We start from the raw sequence: 20,966 nt of genomic DNA, 5'->3' as shown, positions 1-20,966 counted from the left end.
CAAATACTGTTTAGTATGGATAAATACCGGATAGTATGAGTTCATCAAATGTTAAACTGTCCAGTGTCTTAAAAGATGTTTTTCTTTAAATGTATTGAAATTAGGTGGAAAAGGAACTTGCTATTTCTTTTAATATAGAAGTATACAAAATCTCTAGCAATGGATACCAACAGCAAATAAAAATCTGATTAAAAATTTAGTAATTGAGAGGCTGAGATTGGATTGCAGTTTGAGGACAAATAGTTCATGAGACCCTCATCTCCAAAATACCAGAGCGAAATGGACTGGAGGCGTGGTAGAGTGCCTGCTTTGCAAGCACAAAACCTGAGGTCAAAACTTCAGTTCTACCAAAAAAAAAATTAATCAGTGAAACTTAACTTGTTAGTGATTCATAATATTAAGTATTACAAAACTTTTTGGCACTGAGGTTTGAACTCAGGACCTCACACTTGCTAGGGAGGTGTCCTTACCACTTCAGCCACTCCACCTGCCCTTTCTTGTGATGGGTTTTTCAAGATAGGGTCTCACAAACTATTTGCCTGGGGCTAGCTTTGAACCCTGATCCTCCTGAGTAGCTAGGATTACAGATGTGAGCCATCAGTGCCTGGATCCTAAATCTTACTGATTTATTTCCTAATACATTAGAGAAACAAAACTATTTCATGGGTGGAGGAAATATCAAGATTTAAATTATAAATAAATAATTATAAATTATTTATTTTTTTGCAGTGCTGGAGATTGAACCCAAATCCTTGCACATGTTAAGAAAGTTCCCTACCACTGAGTTGCACTCCCAGCCCCTTAAAATTATATTTAAACAAATAATTCAGGAAACTGTCTTTATAGGTTATTTGTACATTCATTCTCTTAAAAACCTATGTACTTTTAATTATGTACAAATTGCTTATAAGTTTTCCAAAAATTTCTATGAAGGGGGAAAAAATGTTGCCCTCCTTGGGGTTTCTTAGAATTTTACTCATTCCTTCAAGTTCACTTGAGAAAACTATAACTACCCTTGCAAGGAAACAAACATACTCCATTTCTTCCTCAGCCCCTCTTCTATTCTTCAGATAAACTCAGTAAACTTGGCCTGAAAAGGCAACCTTGACTACAGTCAGGCAAAAAGCACAAATAACTGGGGCTATAAGGCTCCATAATAACTGGAATCCAAAGATAACCAAATAAAATTTACAGTTTTATTAAGAAACAGCCAAAGACTTCACGGCCCAATCAATAACTAAGGCCAATGTCGTTACACCTTCGTAGGAAATAACCATGAAATCTCCCCAGCATTGTAACTTAGGCCCTTTCTAATACGTCTGTAACTATCCAGTATTATGAAATACCAATACTGGAACAAAAACAGGTAAAGCACCTTACAATTAATAGCACAGATTTGACCTGTTTCTCAGTTGTGTGTTTAAACTTCTGAGCTCCACTACTTAGGAATTTGAGGTCAAAAATGGCTGCACTACCAATAAAGAAAAAAGTATTATGAGGATCCCGTAGAATCTTCATAATGATGGATGACGATGTTCATTGTATATATTGCAACAATTAATGGATTTTAAAAGACAAAGGATCCATTAATGACAAAGAGTGCTGCTTAATTATTGCTAAAATTACAGTAACAGCAACTATCTTTTTGAGACATTTCTGTATTAACCTTATAGCACTTAAGGTTTTGCCACTAGACTTCAATGACTGCAACCTAAGTTTTCAAGTAATTTCTTGGAATTGGCTAAGCTGCTGAAGCAAAGGTGGCACAAGACTGTCCTTATTTCTGACACCACATGTAAATTGGGAGTGTTTGCATACCATCTCCAGGTTAGATAATTCACTAGACGAACTCACAGAACTCAATGAAAGCTACTATTTGCACAGTTATAATTTATTACAAAGAAAAGGTACATCCAAGGGAAAAAGCAAATAAATTGAAGTCCAGGAAGGTTTCAAATGCTTAGCCTCTGGGGTCCTCTCTGAAGTCAGGCCACTACTGCACAGAGTATTACTAACCAGAGAAGCTTGTCTGAGTCTAAAAGTCCAAAGTTTTTACTGGGGCTCCATCACACAGGAATGACTGACTCACTGACTGCCTGGGTACTTGATCCCAGCTGCCAGGTGGACTGATACCATGTGACCCAAAGCCCCCACCCTGAATCATATAGTTGGTTTTTCTGGCATGTCTGGGTCCACCTTCAAATCTTTTTGCACTGGCTCCCACCCTACACAAAGACCCTCCTATCAGGCATTACATAGATTGCCTCTCAGAGGCTGAGCATAAAGGCCAGACCTGTCTCTGGGCAAGGATGAACTTTTTACACACCACAACCTCTGCTTTCACCTGCACTGTTAGTACACAACAGACTGCCCTTAACCCAAATGATGTCCCCTCAGCTTCCAGTGTTTTCAAAATGTTCCTTTCTTCAACCCCATTTTGTATCTATTTTCCTTCACCCCATATTTAAAAAAAAAAAAAGAAACAGGTTCTTCCTATTTAGCTCAGGCTGGCCACAAACTCAGAATCCTCCGGAGTGCTGGGATTACACACGTGCACTGCACCTGTACTGACATACTTCCTAAGTGCTCTAAACATGACCAAAAAAAAGTCATTTTTACTTGTTTGCTTTTTATTCACTATCTGCATCCAAAGAAACACAACATACTCCCTTTTCTCTTTTATACTCAAAGCCACATTTTTGTCTTTTAGAACCTGTAGACTTTGGCCTTGCTAATACCAAATTATACTTCATTTTATACAAATGATTTAGACAACTGATTTGAGATAGCTTCTTACTTTCAATTATATTCTCTAATTCTGTTAGGCAAAATATGTCTATTAGGCAAATGACCTCTCAAGAATTCCTTTGTTGTGATTGTAAATGAACCACCTGTCAATAACTTGGGAAGTGTTAAGAAATGACTTGCAAATACACTTAAAATCACTGACTTGGGCTAGGATTCTAGCCCCAAGAGCAGAGTTTGCACCGAGTAAGCCTGAGGCCCTATGTTCAATCCCCAGCACTGAAAAAAAAAAAAATGTTTTAACAGCTAAACTCAAACTCAATGGGATGCTTCTTAGGACAGTTTTCACTTTGTCATTTGCTTCAATTAAATTGAAGATCTTTACACCGCACTCTTTCCCGAGCTGTGGCAGCTCTACCTGGGGCATCCAGAGGGGTGAACGCCAGGTATCTACTTGTACTTTTCCTCCAGCCTGGGTTTGCAATATGAGCTCTAAAACAGAAAGCAGGATGCTAAGCAGAACTGAATCAACATAAAGTGCCCCTAAAAGGGAGGAAGGGAAGGAACAAATTTTTAGATTTGAAAATATCCCTGAGGACCTGATTCAGCCCAGAACTGGAAACGAGTCAACAAAGCACTGAATTGCAAGTCAGGGAGCTGGGTTCTGAACCTGGCTTTCCAAATAACCAAAGTCTGTTTAAGAGCAAGCACTAAATGCCAATCTGGGAGGAAAGAAATATGCCAGTGACAAGCAATCAAACATATATAAAACATGAATATTAAAGTTATATAGAAATAAAAACACCTTAGAGTCTGAGAAATCAGTGATCTTCTAATTAACTGTTCTAATGTATAAATTAAAACACTCTGAAATAATCACTGTCACTGTGCATTAGTAAGAAAGAGTATTTTAATGACATGAAATGATAGTTTTAAACATTTTCACTTCTGTAAAATTAGATATTGGTTACATGTATCATAAAATTAAGTCAGTCAGAGCAGACTTTTCTACTTCATAATTCATGTCAAATTTTCACTGATTCTTTGTATTGAGAAAGGTTAATTTCATCTTCTCCTTCATTTTTAAGACTAACAACACGTTTTTGGTAATCTTCAACTTCTTTAGTACCAAGGAGCTCTTCTTTATTTGCTTCCAAATTTTTCTCAGCAGCTTTAATTTGAAGAAGTGTTTCCAAGATACTTTTTTCTGAGGAGCTATTTATCCACACATACTCTTCCATATCTGCTTTGGTCTTTCTTTTTTCCCATTCTTTAGTTTTCTAAAAGAAAAAGAGAGAGATCTGAATTCTGGGAAACGTTACTAAAAGACAAAGTATTTTTATTTGTTTTAGGGGAAGCGAATTCTGCAAAATGTGGAGTCTCTGGTTAACACTTTGTATGCACACTCTGATTCCCTCATCTGGCCTGGGTGTCCATCTGGGCCAGCCGTAGGGCTCACACTCTATTCTGTGAACACCAGTTATTCAAGCTGTGCTACTTCTCACTAGTTCTAGCTATAGTTTACAATTTGTCTACTTTGCAAATTTCACTTATAATATACTTTTTTCCAACAAATACAGAGAATTTGCAGTGATCTATTCCCTAAACCTAAAAACATCAACACTTTACATTACTGAGGTTAAAAATAATGAGCTGAGACTTATTTATCTTTGCAACATGCTTGTGGGAATAACAGGAGAGAATAATTGTAATAATAAAATTAAAATGTCAATATATGTGCACATTTGTATGCAATGCATGGTTTCTGTCATGACTCCATGTCTTCTAGAATTTTGTTATCTTTGTTTCCATAATGCAAGGAATTTTCATCGGTACATCTTTTTTCTTTCTGTTTTTTTGTTTGTTTGTTTGTTTGTTTGTTTCTTTTGTTCTTCTGGTATTTTTTTTAATTACAAAAATTATTACCATGCTATTTAGGGCACACTGGCAGGCTTAAGAGTCATATAATTCAGATCTGTGATTTAATGGATATGTAACATTCTGTGAAAAACCAAACAACATGACTAATAAGTAATATGTTCTAGTTCACAGAAGTCCTGGATCCATATCACATTCTTTCCAAATTAACATAATATTCTGAGCTGTGTGCTATTAAAGAATCATCCACTATAAAGGTGGAAAGATATTACCAAGAGGTATATTTGTAGGTGGGCGTGGTGGAACAACTCACCTGCCATCTAGCTACTTAAGGAGGTGGAGATAAGAGGGTTGTGAGTTCAAGGCCAGCCTAGGCAAAATTAGTGAGACCCCCCACCAGCTTGGAAACAAAATAAAAAAGCAAAAAAAAAAAAAAAGACAAAGGAAAGAAATAAATAATATACTACCTCTGAAAAATTCCATTGAAAAGGCCCCAGCTTGAGCAGAGAGAGCTCCAAGGCTCCTCAGAGCTAAGTGTATTGAGTGTCAAGAAGGTAAACAGTTTCCACCCATGCAACTCTCTTATCCCTACCCTCCACAACAGCCCACTGGCAAACAGAGGAGGACGTAACCCAATGGTAGAGCATTTGTCTAGCATACGCAACCACTATGGTTCAGGGAAGAAGCTCCCTTACCACACACAGACCAGTAAGAAGAAATCTTCCCCTGAATCCTTTGAAAGAAACCAATACAGCTGGGAGTGTGGCTCAAGTGGTAGAGTGTCTGTCTAACATGTGCAAGACCCTGAGTTCAAATCTCAGTACCATCAAAGAAAAAAGAGAGCGAGAGAGAACAGAAGAGAGGAGAGGAAGAGGAAACCAATAAGATATACATTGTCTTCTCTGACCCCAAAATATGGGGTATTCTGCTCTCACAATTGCTGCACGTTTTCCCTACTCTCCTAAAAACTGAATTGATAAATGGAGACAGTGTCCTAGCACATGTTCTAGAAATAATTTATCCAGATGACAATCAACCCTCTGCCCCCCTTTTATCTGGCAGGGAAGCTTTTAGTTTGGCATGGGGAGATGCAGACATGTGAAACTGCTTCTTATCGTACCCCTCTCTAAACCCATCGCAAATAATTTCTAACAGTCAAACTGAATTTGTTTTGTTCTGTACATTAATTTCTTCATAATTCTAACTTACAAGTGAAATATGCTTAATTTAAGAAGCCAATGAATTCATTTTATAAGGCATTAAATAACATGTCACTCCATTTTGTTTCTGACTGCTAGAAGACAACAAATTAAGTGACCTAGCTGTTTAAAAAATTCTGCATTTCATCCAGGTATTGTCTGGACTTTCTACAATGCTTTAAAGTAGACATTTACAGGAAGTAAGTAGCCAAAGTAAACCCACTAATAATTTCTATTCCATTTATCCTGCCCCTACACCTGACATATATAGACTTTTGCCAAGGTAGTACAGGTGTGCCATAATGATCCCCTCAGTTCTGGATTCTCCAGAAGCAGAGAGAAACACATTCTCCGCTAATTCATTGCAGTAAGAGATTTTCCAAGTGCGCAATGGCATGAAAAGGTAAGGAAACCCTGGACTACAGGAAATGTACGTTTACAGGAAGAAATCACTACTGCTCTAAATAGCCACATTCTGTAATGTGAGAAGCATGGCTTCTCACTATCCTCTTACCACCACAATACAGCGCTGAACTACAGCTGCAAGCTGAACACAATTCACATTTTCTACATGCACAAGCTTTCACGTCCAAGCCCCGTACAGCTGAATATAAAATGCAAGAGAATGATCCAACAATCCAAACTAACCCAATGCTTCCTGTTACCAGGTATCTCAAATACCTACGTGTATTAATTACTTCATACACTGTAATTCTTACTAAGATAAGAAAACGATGCGGTATACAAGTTAAATAGAGGGCCACGATCTCTTACAGGGTTTCAGATTTTACAATTTCCTGTATTTTAAGAAATTAAAATTTCCCAAATTTGTCCTGTATTTTAGAAAATTAAAATATATGGCAGTGCATATGCCATATATTTTGTAACTCCTCCAGAAAGGGTCTACAGCAGCACCTCCTAATCTAACCCATTACTATTTTTACAGCAAGATATCAACTGTTCACATTAGACGGGATAAACAGAAACACAAATATCCAGGGATGGTGGCATACACCATAGTCCCAGCCACCTGGGTGGCTGAGGCAGGAAGATCACAGGAGCCCAGGTATGTGAGACCAGTCTGGGTAACACAGTGAGATCCCCATCTCAAAATAAATTATAAATAAAATAGCTCCGCAGCCATTCAGGTCCCATTCTTCCTACCAAGTAAGTTATGAAAAGACTATCAATTTCCAAAGTATTCTGGGTTTCAGAGTACAAATATAGAGCTGTATGTCAGAAATTTGCTCAATGTCACAGAGGAGGGAGGTGAGATAACAAAACACACACACACACACACACACACACACACACAGGCTCATGTTTCCCAGACCTGAATTCAAATCCTTGCTTTACCTGTGATAAGTAAGTCCCTTGAGCCTGCATCTCTATCAGCTCAGACTTTACGGGGCTATTCCAAGCATTGAGAGTAAAGGATGGCTATATACTGACAGCACTTGGCTACAGTAAACACTAACTAAATATTACTTATTGATAACATAACTGCAAATAAGAGTGGACTCAACCCCACATTTGCCTACCTCCAAAGCCTATGCACTTAGGCCAAGGGTTTGGGAGGAGTATTTATGGGAGAGTTTCTACGAAACATTTTGGAGAACGTCTTCAAAGTGAACATGACATGTGCCTACCACTGCCACTATCAAGCAGTAAGTTGAAACTCTAAAGGTAAACACACCTAGCTCTCAGGAGGCAAAAGCAGGAAGATCATGAGTTTGAGGCCAGCTTAGGCATCAAACAACAACAAAATAAGGTAATACGAATTCACACATACTTGCCCCAAATGTTTTATCATTTCATTCCCACTCACAAAATGACTGGTATCTTTAAACCTGATAGAATGTACACAAATGAGAGGTTTTAATTCTTTGTCACTGATCTAAAGGTGACATTTTTCTTCTTTTTGTTTTTTCTGCTGCAGTGGAGATTAGAACTCAGGGACTCATGGATGTGAGGTAAGAACTCTACCACTTGAAAATGGAAAAATGAGGCCTTTTGAAACTATTCCAGGAAAAGGGGGGAAAGAAGGGATAAAGGAGAATGATGGAGGGGGTGAATTCAACTATGAGATATTGTAAGAACTTTGGTAAATGTCACAATGTGCCCCCAGTACAACAGTAATAAAAATAAATAATAAAATTGTCCAAGGTGATATTTTCATAACGCTGTTACTTCCTATCTTCCTGATAAATGAACCTCAGATGAAGATGATGTTATTTTTGCAGTGCTCTGGACTGAGCCCAGAACCTTACACATGCTAGGTCAGCACTTTACCACTGACCTATACCCACAGCCAGAATTCATTTTCTTACACACCTCTTTTTAAAATAACTACGTTATCTTCAGTTTTCAGGCCTTTGGGTATAAGCTTTTTTGGTCTAAAAAACTCAGATTACAATACCCAAACACGTGGAGATACCATCTCTAAACAGAAGGGATAGATGGATAGATAGATAGATAGATAGATAGATAGATAGACAGACAGATAGACAGACAGATAGATCTTCATCCATTCAGGTCACATTTTATGACCAATAAGACCAAAAGCAAGCCTCTCTTAAAAAGATTTTATACCAAGTCACTGTTAGTATTAAAAAAGAAATCTAATTTCTAAAGCCCCATGATAAATATTAAAAAAATTTACAAAGGAATAAAACTGTCACTTCCAGCAAAATGCATAGAACTCAGGGATTAATGTGTTACATGAGATAAGCCAAATAGTGTATGTTCTTACATGGAAGCTAAAAAAGTTGATCTCATGGAAGAAGGGAACACAGAATAGCAATTACTAGAGGCTAGAAAGGGTAAGGTAAGGAGGGAATAAGACAGTTCAAGAAATAAATTCTAGTGTTTTACCACACAGAAGGGTGACTACAGCTTACAGCAACTTGTTATATTTCATAAAGGAAAGTTTGAAGACACAAACACAAAGAAATGTAAATGTTTAAGGAGATGGAAATACTAATTACCCTGATCTGATCATTGCACATCATTTATCAAATTATCATAACTGTACTCCGTAAATATGTACAATTAATGAATCAATTTAAAATACATTTTTTAGGCTGGGCACTGATGGTTCATGCCTGTAATCCTAGCTACTCAGAAGTCAGAGATCAGGATGATTGTGGTTTGAAGCCAGCCTGGGCAAATGTTCGAGAGACCTATCTTGAAACAAAAAAAAGGGCTGGTGGAGTATCTCAAGTGGTAGAGTCCCTGAGTTCAAGCCCCAGCCATTTTGCTCCTTGAGGACATTTTCCAATTCTGTACAATAATAAGACTGAATTCGTCCATGCGAAAGGACTCTATTTAGTAAAAGAGAAATGAGTAAGGTCTGATCTATCAGCTAGGGTTTACCATGACAGATTAGAATTTGGGAAGCCACAGATACGACCAGTTTTAGTGCTGGGCTACATAGAGGAATTGGAAGTCAGGACCAGGCTTCTAAAAGGCAATGTATAAACTCCCATAATCTCATAGTATTTGGAAGAGATAGGAAGTCCTCTTCCAACTAATCTCCCTCTCAAGACATTTGCTAGACTGTGAAGCTGTAAGGGGCTAAGCAATTAACAGATTAAGCCCAAAATTTCTGGAAGGAGCAAGTGACCACTCAGCAGTCTTTCAAAGATGTAGAGTCAGACTCACTAAGTTCTCATCGCAAGCCTGGAAGGCTGTGCCTCAGGAAAAGGGACAACCCAGAGGTAGACTAGATCTTACAAAACCTGCAAACTACCCCTAACCCAACTCAATCATGAGTGAGTTAAAATGATAAGACCCTGACTGCTATCTGCTCAAGAGAAAAAAGAGGAAATCCTTTCTGATGGTCAATATCAAGTACAGCTTCTATGGGTCTTTCAAGGCACAATGTATGAGCAGAGTGCTGTGGCTCACACCTGTAATTCCTGCTACTCAGAAAGTGGAGGCAGAAGAATCATAAATTTGAGGCCATCCTGGGTTACATAGTGAGACCCTGTCTAAAAACACTAAAACCAAACAAACAGAAAACCCTCCACAATGTCTGACATGTAATAAAGATTGGAAGGAAAGAAAATAATAACCAAAGAAATGTAACTAAGAACCAAGGAAAACCAAACGACAGCAGCAGACATTCAGTTGATCGTAATAACGGAGTTACAACACTTTAAAATAGCCATGATTAATGTGTTAAAGAAAACAAAGGCTAGGTGTGGCAACACATGGCTGGAAGACCAGCACATGGGAGGCTGAGGCAGGACAACTGAGATAAAGGCCAGCCTGGGCTATGAAGCAAGACCCTGTTTCAAAGAAAAAAAAAAAGAATGCAGAGAAAAAGATAAATACTGTGAATTTTAAAATGAACAATTTTGGGCTGGAGGGGTGACTCAAGAGGCAGAACACCTGCCTAGCAAGCACAAGGCCAAGTTCAAACCCCAGTACAGCCATAATAAATAAATCAATAAATAAAAATGAACAATTTTAACATAGAACTGAATGTACATGTAGAATTGAAAAACAAAATGTCTAAAATTAATAAATCACTGTCTGGGTTAAAAACGGTCTGGTATAGCAGAAGGCAGGATTAATGACCTCAAAGAGCAATAGAAAACTATATTGTTATATATATTAGAGCTACTTAACATAACTATGAAATCTGTACTATGGGATTATAACTAGGAGATTCTGAAGTCTTTTTAAAAATATTGTACTAATTAACTTCTCCTAAGGTTTATGGTGATTCTGTTTAACAAGTTCAACAAATGTAAAACTGGGAGAACAACTCTTATATGTCCTATACAAAGAGGAAACTGTAAAATATTTAAGTAGGATTGCAAAAACATATTTTGAGGAACTTAGTCTGCGTTAGTAATTCCTGAGTTTACACAGTACTTGTTACTACTATAAAAACATATAGGTTTTACTTTCAAGAGCCCATAATTTTTCTCTAATTTCTGACTTTAAAAAGCTATGGTACCAAGTTCACAAAAAAGAGAAACAGATATTCTGTTTCCTAATGGAAGTCTACAATACCAATTACAAAGTAGTTTCCCTAAAAAAAAAAACCCCAAAAAACTCAAAAACCTAATTAGGGCGTGAGTAAGCCTCTAGATCTAAGCATCGATTTACAGGAAACACAGAACAGTGGGATGTGTGGTACTGTGATGCCATCAGCAAAATCCAAATGATAGGAAAGCCTACAAGGAAACATACACCAAGATTTCTCCAACAAATAAATTGCAAAGAAAAGCAGTTTGTTGTCGAGGGACAACAAATTTCAAGACACAACACAGCTCCCTTTTGGTTTGTGACCATTCTGGAACACATCATCATCATCATCATCACTGTCATTATTATTATTAGCAATACTGGGGTTTGAACTCAGTGCTTGCTGGGCAGGTGCTCTACCACTTGAGCCACGGCCCTGGCCCAGGATGTTCTTTAAAGAAGCATTTACAGAGAGCCTACCACATGCTCGGGCAATATGAGAAGGCAGACATCTAGGACACCTTGCTTTAGCATTTTTAAATGAATGCTTCAGATCTTAGAAATAGGTATGCTGGCTTTTCATATTAAACAACTGCTGAATTTCCCTTCAGGTGAAATAAAAAATAAGAGTTGGCTAAAGCAAAAACACCTTATTATCCAAACATGAAAACACAGCTACTATAACAAAACTAATTTATAAACCAATCATTTTATACAGGGCTATTAACTCTATTAAATATAATTTTGTTTTTTATGCTTTATAAAAAGCCTCTATTAAAAAAGTCTCAACAACATAGAAAAGTAAAGAGAACAGCAGAATGAACTCCCGTGTACCTGTCACCCAGCTCTAATGATTCACTCACGATCGATCTTATTTCATATATGCCTCTACCACTGCCCCCTTCCCAAACCCTTACTAAATCCTGTGAAGGAAATTCTAAGCAATATGTCATTTCTTGTGTAGCGTATCAGTATCTGTCTTTAAAAAATAGGTATTTTGTTTAGGACAGTTATATTCAGCTCCTTATTCTGGCAAACCGTAATTAGCATTAAAGATCAAAGGTTTTTGCATGAATTCAGAATACAAGCTTATTGGAGTCTACGTCATGGAACCACAGAAAGAATTTGGTAAGTCAGCTTTCACTGAATTTATTTATACCTGTCATTTCCTTTGGGGCAAATTCACTTTATAGGCTGCTGGCAAAATAAGAGACTCAAACTGGATGGCTTTTATTGTTGGCTATTTACTCTTAACAGCAGCTAGGGAGCTGACTCAAAAGAGAGCTGACTCAAAAGAGAGCTTAATCATCTTAAACCAAAGGCATTTCTTTTTTTTTTTTCCTTTTTCTTTTATTATTCATATGTACATACAAGGCTTGGCTCATTTCTCCCCCCTTCCCCCACCCCCTCCCTTACCACCCACTCCGCCCCTTCCCTCTCCCCACCCCAATACCCAGCAGAAACTATTTTGCCCTTATTTCTAATTTTGTTGTAGAGAGAGTATAAGCAATAATAGGAAGGAACAAGGGTTTTTGCTGGTTGAGATAAGGATAGTTATACAGGGCATTGACTCACATTGATTTCCTGTGCGTGGGTGTTACCTTCTAGGTTAATTCTTCTTGAACTAACCTTTTCTCTAGTACCTGTTCCCCTTTTCCTATTGGCCTCAGTTGCTTTTAAGGTATCTGCTTTAGTTTCTCTGCGTTGAGGGCAACAAATGCTAGCTAATTTTTTAGGTGTCTTACCTATCCTCACCCCTCCCTTGTGTGCTCTCGCTTTTATCATGTGCTCATAGTCCAATCCCCTTGTTGTGTTTGCCCTTGATCTAATGTCCACATATGAGGGAGAACATACAATTTTTGGTCTTTTGGGCCAGGCTAACCTCACTCAGAATGATGTTCTCCAATTCCATCCATTTACCAGCGAATGATAACATTTCGTTCTTCTTCATGGCTGCATAAAATTCCATTGTGTATAGATACCACATTTTCTTAATCCATTCGTCAGTGGTGGGGCATCTTGGCTGTTCCCATAACTTGGCTATTGTGAATAGTGCCGCAATAAACATGGGTGTGCAGGTGCCTCTGGAGTAACAGTCTTTTGGGTATATCCCCAAGAGTGGTATTACTGAATCAAAAAAAACAAAGGCATTTCTTTTTTTTTTTTTTTTTTTAATGGAATTCCTATCTTTTAATAAAGCAGTTTTACATCAGAAATTAATGAATGATGTTTATATTTTTAGCTCTTTATATGAATCAATTATCCAATGAATAGGCAACAAAGATTTTCTTCCATCCTGTAGGTTGGTTCTTGACACCGATTGTTTCCTTTGCTAACAAAGGCATTTCTAAAGTCAAATGACAAGAAAGAGATTAACTGCTGTTATGATGTTGCTCCTGATACCAGAAATTAGAAAGTCTAGATAAATTATGACAGGGAGAAGACTGCAAAAGAAAAGAGCTAATAGCTAATTTTTGTTGTTTACTACCTTGAAATAAAACTTCTTCCTCACCCTCCTCCTTCACTTGTTACTCATTCTCTTGTGTTAAAACCGTTTTATTAGCCAGGCACAGTGGCCCACATCTGTAATCCTAAAATCAGGAGGATCAAGGTTCAAGGCCAGCCTGAGCAAATAGTTCTCCAGACCCCATTTCCAAAAAAACCTGAGCAAAATAGACTGGACACATGGCTCAAGTAGTAGAGTGCTTACTTTACAAGCATGAAGCCCTGAATTCAAACCTCAGTCTTAACAACAGCAACAAAGTTTTATTATGAACACCAATGAAAATGCTGTGAGCAGTTTGAATAGCAGCTGCATGTGTTCACAGAATCACAGGATCTCAGGGCCGGAAGGAGGTTCCAAAGGCAATTTAATGCAACTACTAAATCTCAGGAATATGTTTCTTTTACTGTACGTTGGCTAAGTGGCCAATACATGAAACATTTTCTGCCCACTGCATCTTTGGATGGATCTTAGAAATGTGTTAGTCAGTAAACTGAAGTCTTGTTGCATCTCTAAGAGTCATAACAAACAAATACAGGGCAGAGTAAGGTGGTGCTAAAAAGGCTAAAGCAGGAGGATCATGAGTTCAAGGCCAGCCTGGACTACATATCAAGATCCTGTCTCCCAAAACCACTGCCCCTTAAAAAAAATCAAAGTTCTATTGATATGAAGTTCTTTGAACATCTAAAGAGAGTGCCTCTCTTCTCCAGCTATCTCTATTTCTTCAAATGTTCCTATTATAAAATTCTACTGAGTCTTCTATGTTGGGCAAGCTATAAAAAAAATTTAGTTTGAATGCAAATTGATAATTATTTTAATTTTAAAAACAATGCTTGAAACTTTGAGTTACCTAAACATATTGGATACCAACTTGAACTCTGAAGTTTGTGCTTAGCCAGGCATCAGTAGCTCATGCCTGTAATCCTAGCTACTCAGGAGGCAGAGGATCAGGAGAATCGAGGTTCAAAGCCAGTCCTGGGCAAAGAGTTGGCAAAATCCTATCTTAAAATAACCCACCACAAAAAAGGACTAGCGGAGTGGCTCAAGCAGTCAGAGTGACTAGCAAGCATGAGACCCTGAACTCAAACCCCAGTGCTACCAAAAACAAAGAAAAAGTTGATGCTTAAGTATACAAAATCTCCCTCAAAAACATACATACTTCTACTTAAAGTAATACATTTAGACACAACACAACTTTTAATATTATTTAAATAATGAATTGTTCTTAACTGTTCCTAATGTATAATAGTCACTATGTTAAGTGTTAACCCAAATTTTCAATAAACATTTAAAATACTTTTCTACCAAGTTTTAGAAAACAGGGAAAAAAATCATAAATTCTCAAGTTACATACACGATGGTTACTCTTCCATAACTGAGAATTTTCATTCAAACTCAAACAACAAAAACAATAAAATCAAATAAAAACTCCAAATTTTTCAGAAACGGAGTTTTAAAGGTTTAGACATATGATTTCAGTATGGTCCTATAACTGATTGAAATCTATTTCAAGATCTTCACTTTAGGCCTGGAGGTGTGGCTCAAGTGGTAGAGTGCCTGCTTTGCAAGTGCAAAGCCCTGAGTTCAAACCCCAGTCCCACCAAAAAAAAAAAAAAAAAAAAAAAAAAAAAAAAAGATCTTCACTTTAGGTATCAATAGGAGATTCGTACATGCTCAGTTAGTAACTCACCAAATACTCAACTGAGTATTCACCACAGAATATTCTGAAAGACTGACATCATCTAAATTCCACTGGCAAAGTCCAGGAACATTCACCCACACTTACCCAAGACTCATGGTACAGAACTGTTAGTAGATACACTGCATAATCGTAATTCTGCCTCTTTAAAAGAGAAAGAGGGAGGAAGTCAAAATTCTAGAAGCTCAATATATAGAATAATTTGCAAAATATACAATATACTAAAACAGAAGATAACATTTTCAGTAATTCTCTATCCACTTCAGAAAATTCTGCTCTTAGAATAGTCTGTGTTGCTCATTAATTGAGTACTGGGGTTACTTTTATCTTTGCTTTCATTACTAATGGAGTTATTTGTATATGATAATAGCTTTAAGCTATTTTTTAACAGGACTGTGTTCAATCCAAGTTCTTTCCACCATCTCAATGCTGAGAATCTGCTGGATGGCACGAGCATATCTGAGTTAACTTAAAAATGAGCTAGACAGGTGATACATGTTAATCTAAATGTTAATCTTATTTCTTCAGAGCTGATTCTTTTTAAAATGAACTACACACATATACTGTTGCTGCTACATTTATATTTAAAATAGAATTAATACAGGGGGAAAAAAGAATTTTAATACCCTAAAATTAAGCAAAACTTCTACATATGTATGAGATGGTATACTAAGCTTGTAGGGTAATAAGGTAATATAGAAAAAGAAACAATCGTTTCCAGTTTCTTCAAATATAAAACTATTACATGACAAATGACTTTAAGTGTACTGATTATTCTTTACTTATATTTAATAGTCGTCTAACTCTGAATAGCTATTATATGAAACGTGTGTGTACTGATGTTGTCAACCTAGAGATAAAGCAACCTTATCAGAACTTACAGAATTTCAGGAAATAACATGTTAAAGGTATTTTAAAAGTTGGATAAATTAGAAGTGCAACGTTACCTTGCATTTTCTAAAGATACTAAAAGGATTATTCCTAATATATTTCAAATCTATTTCCCTCTTAATATCAGAAACCATGGCTCCTGTGCTTTTCCTGCCTCCACACTCCTCACCATCTCTCTCTGCACACTGTCCTGAGCCTTCTTCCCACCACTAAGACACAGGGTATGAGACCTGATTCTGATGCCTCCAAATCCTTTGAAACTTAGGATGGGTGGGGAGATCTGCCACTCACTTTTCTCTAAAGAGCTGTTTTATATTCTGACACAATTTAGAGGCAACAAGAGTAAATTCTAGAAATAAAATACCCACTTAGTAAAAACATACCAGTAACCTTTCTTTATATCAAATGAAAATCATCTAACTTATAAACTCATAGTTGATAACCTTAATACTCTTTTTATAAATGACTATCCTAGCTCTGAAATTCTGCTTATTTACAACAATGCCTTGACAAATTTTCATATATGCAACTTAGCAATTTAATTTTGAACTACATACATTGACTTTGTTTTTTAGGATAGGACTAAGGTTTGAACTCAGGACCTCTTGCTTGGTAGGCAAGAGCTCTACCACTTGAGTTACACCTCAGCCTCCATACCTCAACTTTGTAAAAACCTATTTAAAGGAACACTTATTCTATTTTATAGAATAAAGTGCTGTCCCAGTCTAGAATCACAAATAAAGCCAATTAAGACAACAAAAACCCCCACGTATTTAAGCATTAATCACTAGCAAATCATACTTTGCCTTCTTCTAACATCTTCCAAGTTTTACATACACAGGTATACGAAAGCCAGGACTAAAAATAACAACACAACTAAGCAAGCCTTTCTCCATACATAAAGAGAATAGTAAAAGTAGGTTAGTTTGAGGATTTAAAAAATATGAATTGGACAACTTCTCTAATAGAAGTTGATGTAATAAAAGCTACTCCTATCTTTTTTTTTTTTTTTTTGGTGGGACCAGGGTTTGAACTCAGGAGTTTATGTTTGCGAAACAGGCATTCTATCCTTGATTATTTTGGAGGTGGGGTCTTGCAAACTATTTCCCTGGGCTGGCCTCAAACTATGATCCTCCCAATCTTAGCCTCCCAGGTAGCTAGGATTTTGCCTAGCCACCATTCCTATCTTAATATGATTTCTCAAAAGAGGCCTACAGGGATGGAAGACAATAAAGAAACATATGTGAACTGTCTTTCCAATTTTTTTCTTTACCTATCTGTTTTGATGATCAGTACATCTGTGATCTTGCAGTATTGTTCTCCTACAAGTTTAATAAATTTCTTCTTTGCATGATCATCTAAATTCAAACTGGACAGTTTAACCTTAAAAATATAAGAAAAATATTATTGAAAGCATCATTTCATATAATTTAATTTTGAAAAAGGAAGCAATGTTATCAATATTAACATCAAGCACACTTTTAGAGACCTTTCTAAACTCCTTTCTATACAAAGTCAGCAGTTAGTACATTATGAAGTACTAACATTACGATCTTACTTATAGAAAAAAAAAGGAAGTGAATATACTGTTTGGAGTTCTTTGAAAGTTCTAAGAATCAGTACCTTCTCTGAAAGAACTGATATATCACTTAAATAAGTAAAACTATGATGCATCAATAAAATTAAACTCCATTGGTGTTAGTAAAGCTGGACTACAGAAATAACTAGATAGACTACTACAGTAGCTTTAAGGACCTGTAATCCCAGCTACTTGGGAGCAGTGGCTGGAGGCCACTCCTGACAAAGTTAGCAAGAGACCCTACCTGAAAAACAAATTAAAAATAAAAGGACTGGCACGTTCTCAAGAAGTAGAGTGCTCACCTAGCAAACACAAGCCCCCGAGGTCCATGCCCACTAGTATCTTTGCCATGCAATGATAAGACCTGCATCACTGCAACTGGTTTCAGGGGCATTTATTTATTTATTTAGAGACAGGGTCTTGCTGCGCAGTCTAGGCTGGCCTCAAACTCTTGATCCTCTTGCCTCAGGCACACGCCGCCACATCTGGCTGGAACATTTACTTTTAAAAGCTACAGCTATCTCCTGGAGACTGAAGTATCACATTAGAGAAGGATCAATACATTTGAAGTCAATTTTCAAAAATTAATATTAGCCACACAGACTGTTAAGAATTTTTTTAAGGCTATGGACACAGCTCAGTGGTAGAGAAACTTGCCTAGCATGTACAAGGAATTGGAGTTAATCCCCAACACTGCCAAAAACCATTTTTAAAAAGAGCTGTTTTTCAAAACACAGTTAGAATATGCTCACTTTAACTAGGTTCCTACATTTGCTTATTTTTTGAGAGAGGGTCTCACTGTCGTTCAGGCTGGCCTTGAACTCATGATCCTCCTGCCTCACCCTCCCAAATGCTTAGACTGCAGGTGCATGCCACATCCAGCTCTAAACTGGGTTCTTTACAGAGGTATTTCTTGGAGAATTTTAAATTTCAAGATGTAGTATGCAAGTGATTCTCAAATTTATTTGACCTTAGATTCCACTTTTCAAGGACAACTCATACAATTCATCTTCATTAAGATATGTTTGGGGAACATGCTGGCCTAAATATGCACATTATTTAATCTGAAGAAAATTACAGCATGGGGCAAAGGTATATTTAACTAGAGATGAACAGATTTGACACTAGAATACAGTTAAATAAAGCAAAGCATTGTATTAGCCCACTTTTGGTTACTATAAAGAAATACCTGCAGCCGAGTAACCTTATAAAGAAGAGTGGTTTATTTATTCACATTTCTGGAGATTCAAGGGTATGGCACTGGCATCAGAAAGATTGAAATTCATATAGTAAGTAATGATCATACTGCAAGACAGGAAGCCAGAGAGCAATTCAGGGGTCGGCTTTGCTCTTGTAACAACTCATTCTCTAGAGAATTAGATTAGGATCCACAAAAACTGCCCAAATCCCATTCAAGAATAGCACCCCAGTAGCCAAAGTATTTCCCACCAGGCCCCACCTCTTTTTTTTTTTTTAAACTCAGGGCTTTGTGCTTGCAAAGCAAGCTCTACCACTTGAGCCACTCTTCCAGCCCAGTTTGTTCTGGTTATTTTGGAGATGGAGTCTCACAAACTTTTGCCCAGCCTGGCCTCAAACTTGGATCCTCCCTCTCTCAGCCTCCCAAGTAGCTAGTGTGGAAAGCGAATTATGAGAAGCCTATGAGAACTGGACATAGCAAGGCGAGATGCAGCTCAACTGCTTTTCCTAAGATGTTTATCTGTAGGCTGAGATTGGCACAGTCTCAGCCACAGACGAGGAAAATGCAGAACAGCTTCTTCTAAGTTGTTTACCTTCAGAGAAGCAGGAACACGGGTTTCTCCTGTTACAATGTCAACCCTCCCCGCTGCTCCACCCTGTTTACCACTGGATATAAAAGACTCCTTGAAGGAGGATTGCTTTGGGGGCTTTTGCTTGTTGGCTTTTTGATGTGAGAGGCTTTGGAAGGGAAAAGAATTGCTGAAGGGAAAGCGCTAGAGGGAGATTGCTGAAGGGAAAAGAATTGCTAAAGAGGGGTTATAGAAAGTCTGCACCAAGAACTTTGTACATAGGCTTTAGAAAGCTAAGCTAAAGAAAAGCGACAGAGAACATGGGACAGTGCAAGTCTGGGGGCAAAGACTTTAAGAGAGATTATGCTAAAGAACAGCTAAGAGAAGACATGGGACAGTGGGAGTCTAAGGAAAGAGACTTTAAAAAACAGAAAAGAATAGAATGCCTGCCTAGCAACTGCAAGACCCTGAGTTTGAACTCTAGTTCCACCAAAAAAATAAAAATAAATAAAATAACCAGAGCAAAAAAATAAAAACAGAAAAGAAGACTTTAAAAGCAGGGTTTTAAGGAAAGACTTTAGAAGCAAGGTTTTAAAGAATTGTAAAGGAGTAAGGCCTTAAAGAATAAAGACAGAGAGAAGCGAGTAAATGAAGAGATTAATAGAGAAAAAGAAGCAATGAGGGTTGTGGGTCTCCAACCGAGCACCCAACACACCTGGCCCCACTTTCTGTCTGTCTGTCTATCCTGTGTCCTTTCTGCATCTCCAGCCGCCCCTGGTTAGGTTCGGTAATAACAAGGAGTGAGAGGAAAAAGCTCGCTCCAGCTAAGATTACAGGCTTGAACCACCAGTGCCCAGCTTGGCCCCTACCTCTTAAAAGTCCCATCCCCTTCCAACATCACCACTCTGGGGACAAATGCAAACCGTATTCAAATCACAGCAAGCATAAATTAATTTTCCATGGACAGTGTCAAGAATAAGAAAGTTGTAACTCCATGAAGAAGGAAAAAGACTGAACAGGATTTTTAAATCCCATCTGGTTCTTGTCTCTAGCTTCACTAACTCTGCCCTTCTCAAGACACCATAGCACAGTAGCCTATTTACTTGCCCATTCTCCCCCACTGAATTGCAAGCCTTTGAGAGTGAGAATAATGTCTGTTTTGTTCTTAGCTATGGCCTAGAACTAGAAAAGCATTCAATAAATATTTGCTGAATGAATATGTAAATTTTTAAAAAGATGTAATTTTAAGTACTGATTTTCAGCCTGACAGCTAAAATAATCCATTTTATGATAACTGACTACTAGTAACATGGACAATTACTGCTATGAAGATAACAAAATGTACCAACCTTAAAGTTACATGTATACATACATATACATGTATGCAGACAGAATATAGAAAAAAATGACAATTTTTACATTGGAATAGTGAGAAAGTAGTGATTTTTCCTTTTAAAATTCTCTTCAATGAAATCAAAATATTTAACAATACATTAAATTTTTTTAATTTTTTGCATGTCCCAGGTTTTTATGGGACATAAAAATTTTTATTGTAACAACTGCTTTACCTCTCGTTCACATTAACATAACTGCACAGTTTATGCCAGAAACTCATAAACAGCTCAGACACAGTCGTGTGGTACACTCAACACCACCTGCTAGCACTCAAAGGCACTGCAAAATTGTAGTCTTTAATCTGGACGAACACTCTGGCTCCAAAGTTGAG

General features: G+C 37.3%; 1 long non-coding RNA gene across 1 annotated transcript in view; it reads right to left on the bottom strand.

The window, feature by feature from the left end:
• Nucleotides 1–1,880: 1,880 nt before the first annotated feature.
• Nucleotides 1,881–20,966, bottom strand: part of LOC141425756 (uncharacterized) — a 42,454-nt gene continuing 23,368 nt past the window's right edge. The window contains exon 3 of the long non-coding RNA XR_012450842.1: nt 1,881–4,025. This is a non-coding gene — a long non-coding RNA (uncharacterized lncRNA). The remainder of the gene's footprint in view (nt 4,026–20,966) is intronic.

The sequence above is a fragment of the Castor canadensis genome, chromosome 8 (assembly GCF_047511655.1).
Source record: "Castor canadensis chromosome 8, mCasCan1.hap1v2, whole genome shotgun sequence".
Classification (NCBI taxonomy): Eukaryota; Metazoa; Chordata; class Mammalia; order Rodentia; family Castoridae; genus Castor; species Castor canadensis.
This window is presented reverse-complemented; position numbering and strand designations above follow the sequence as displayed.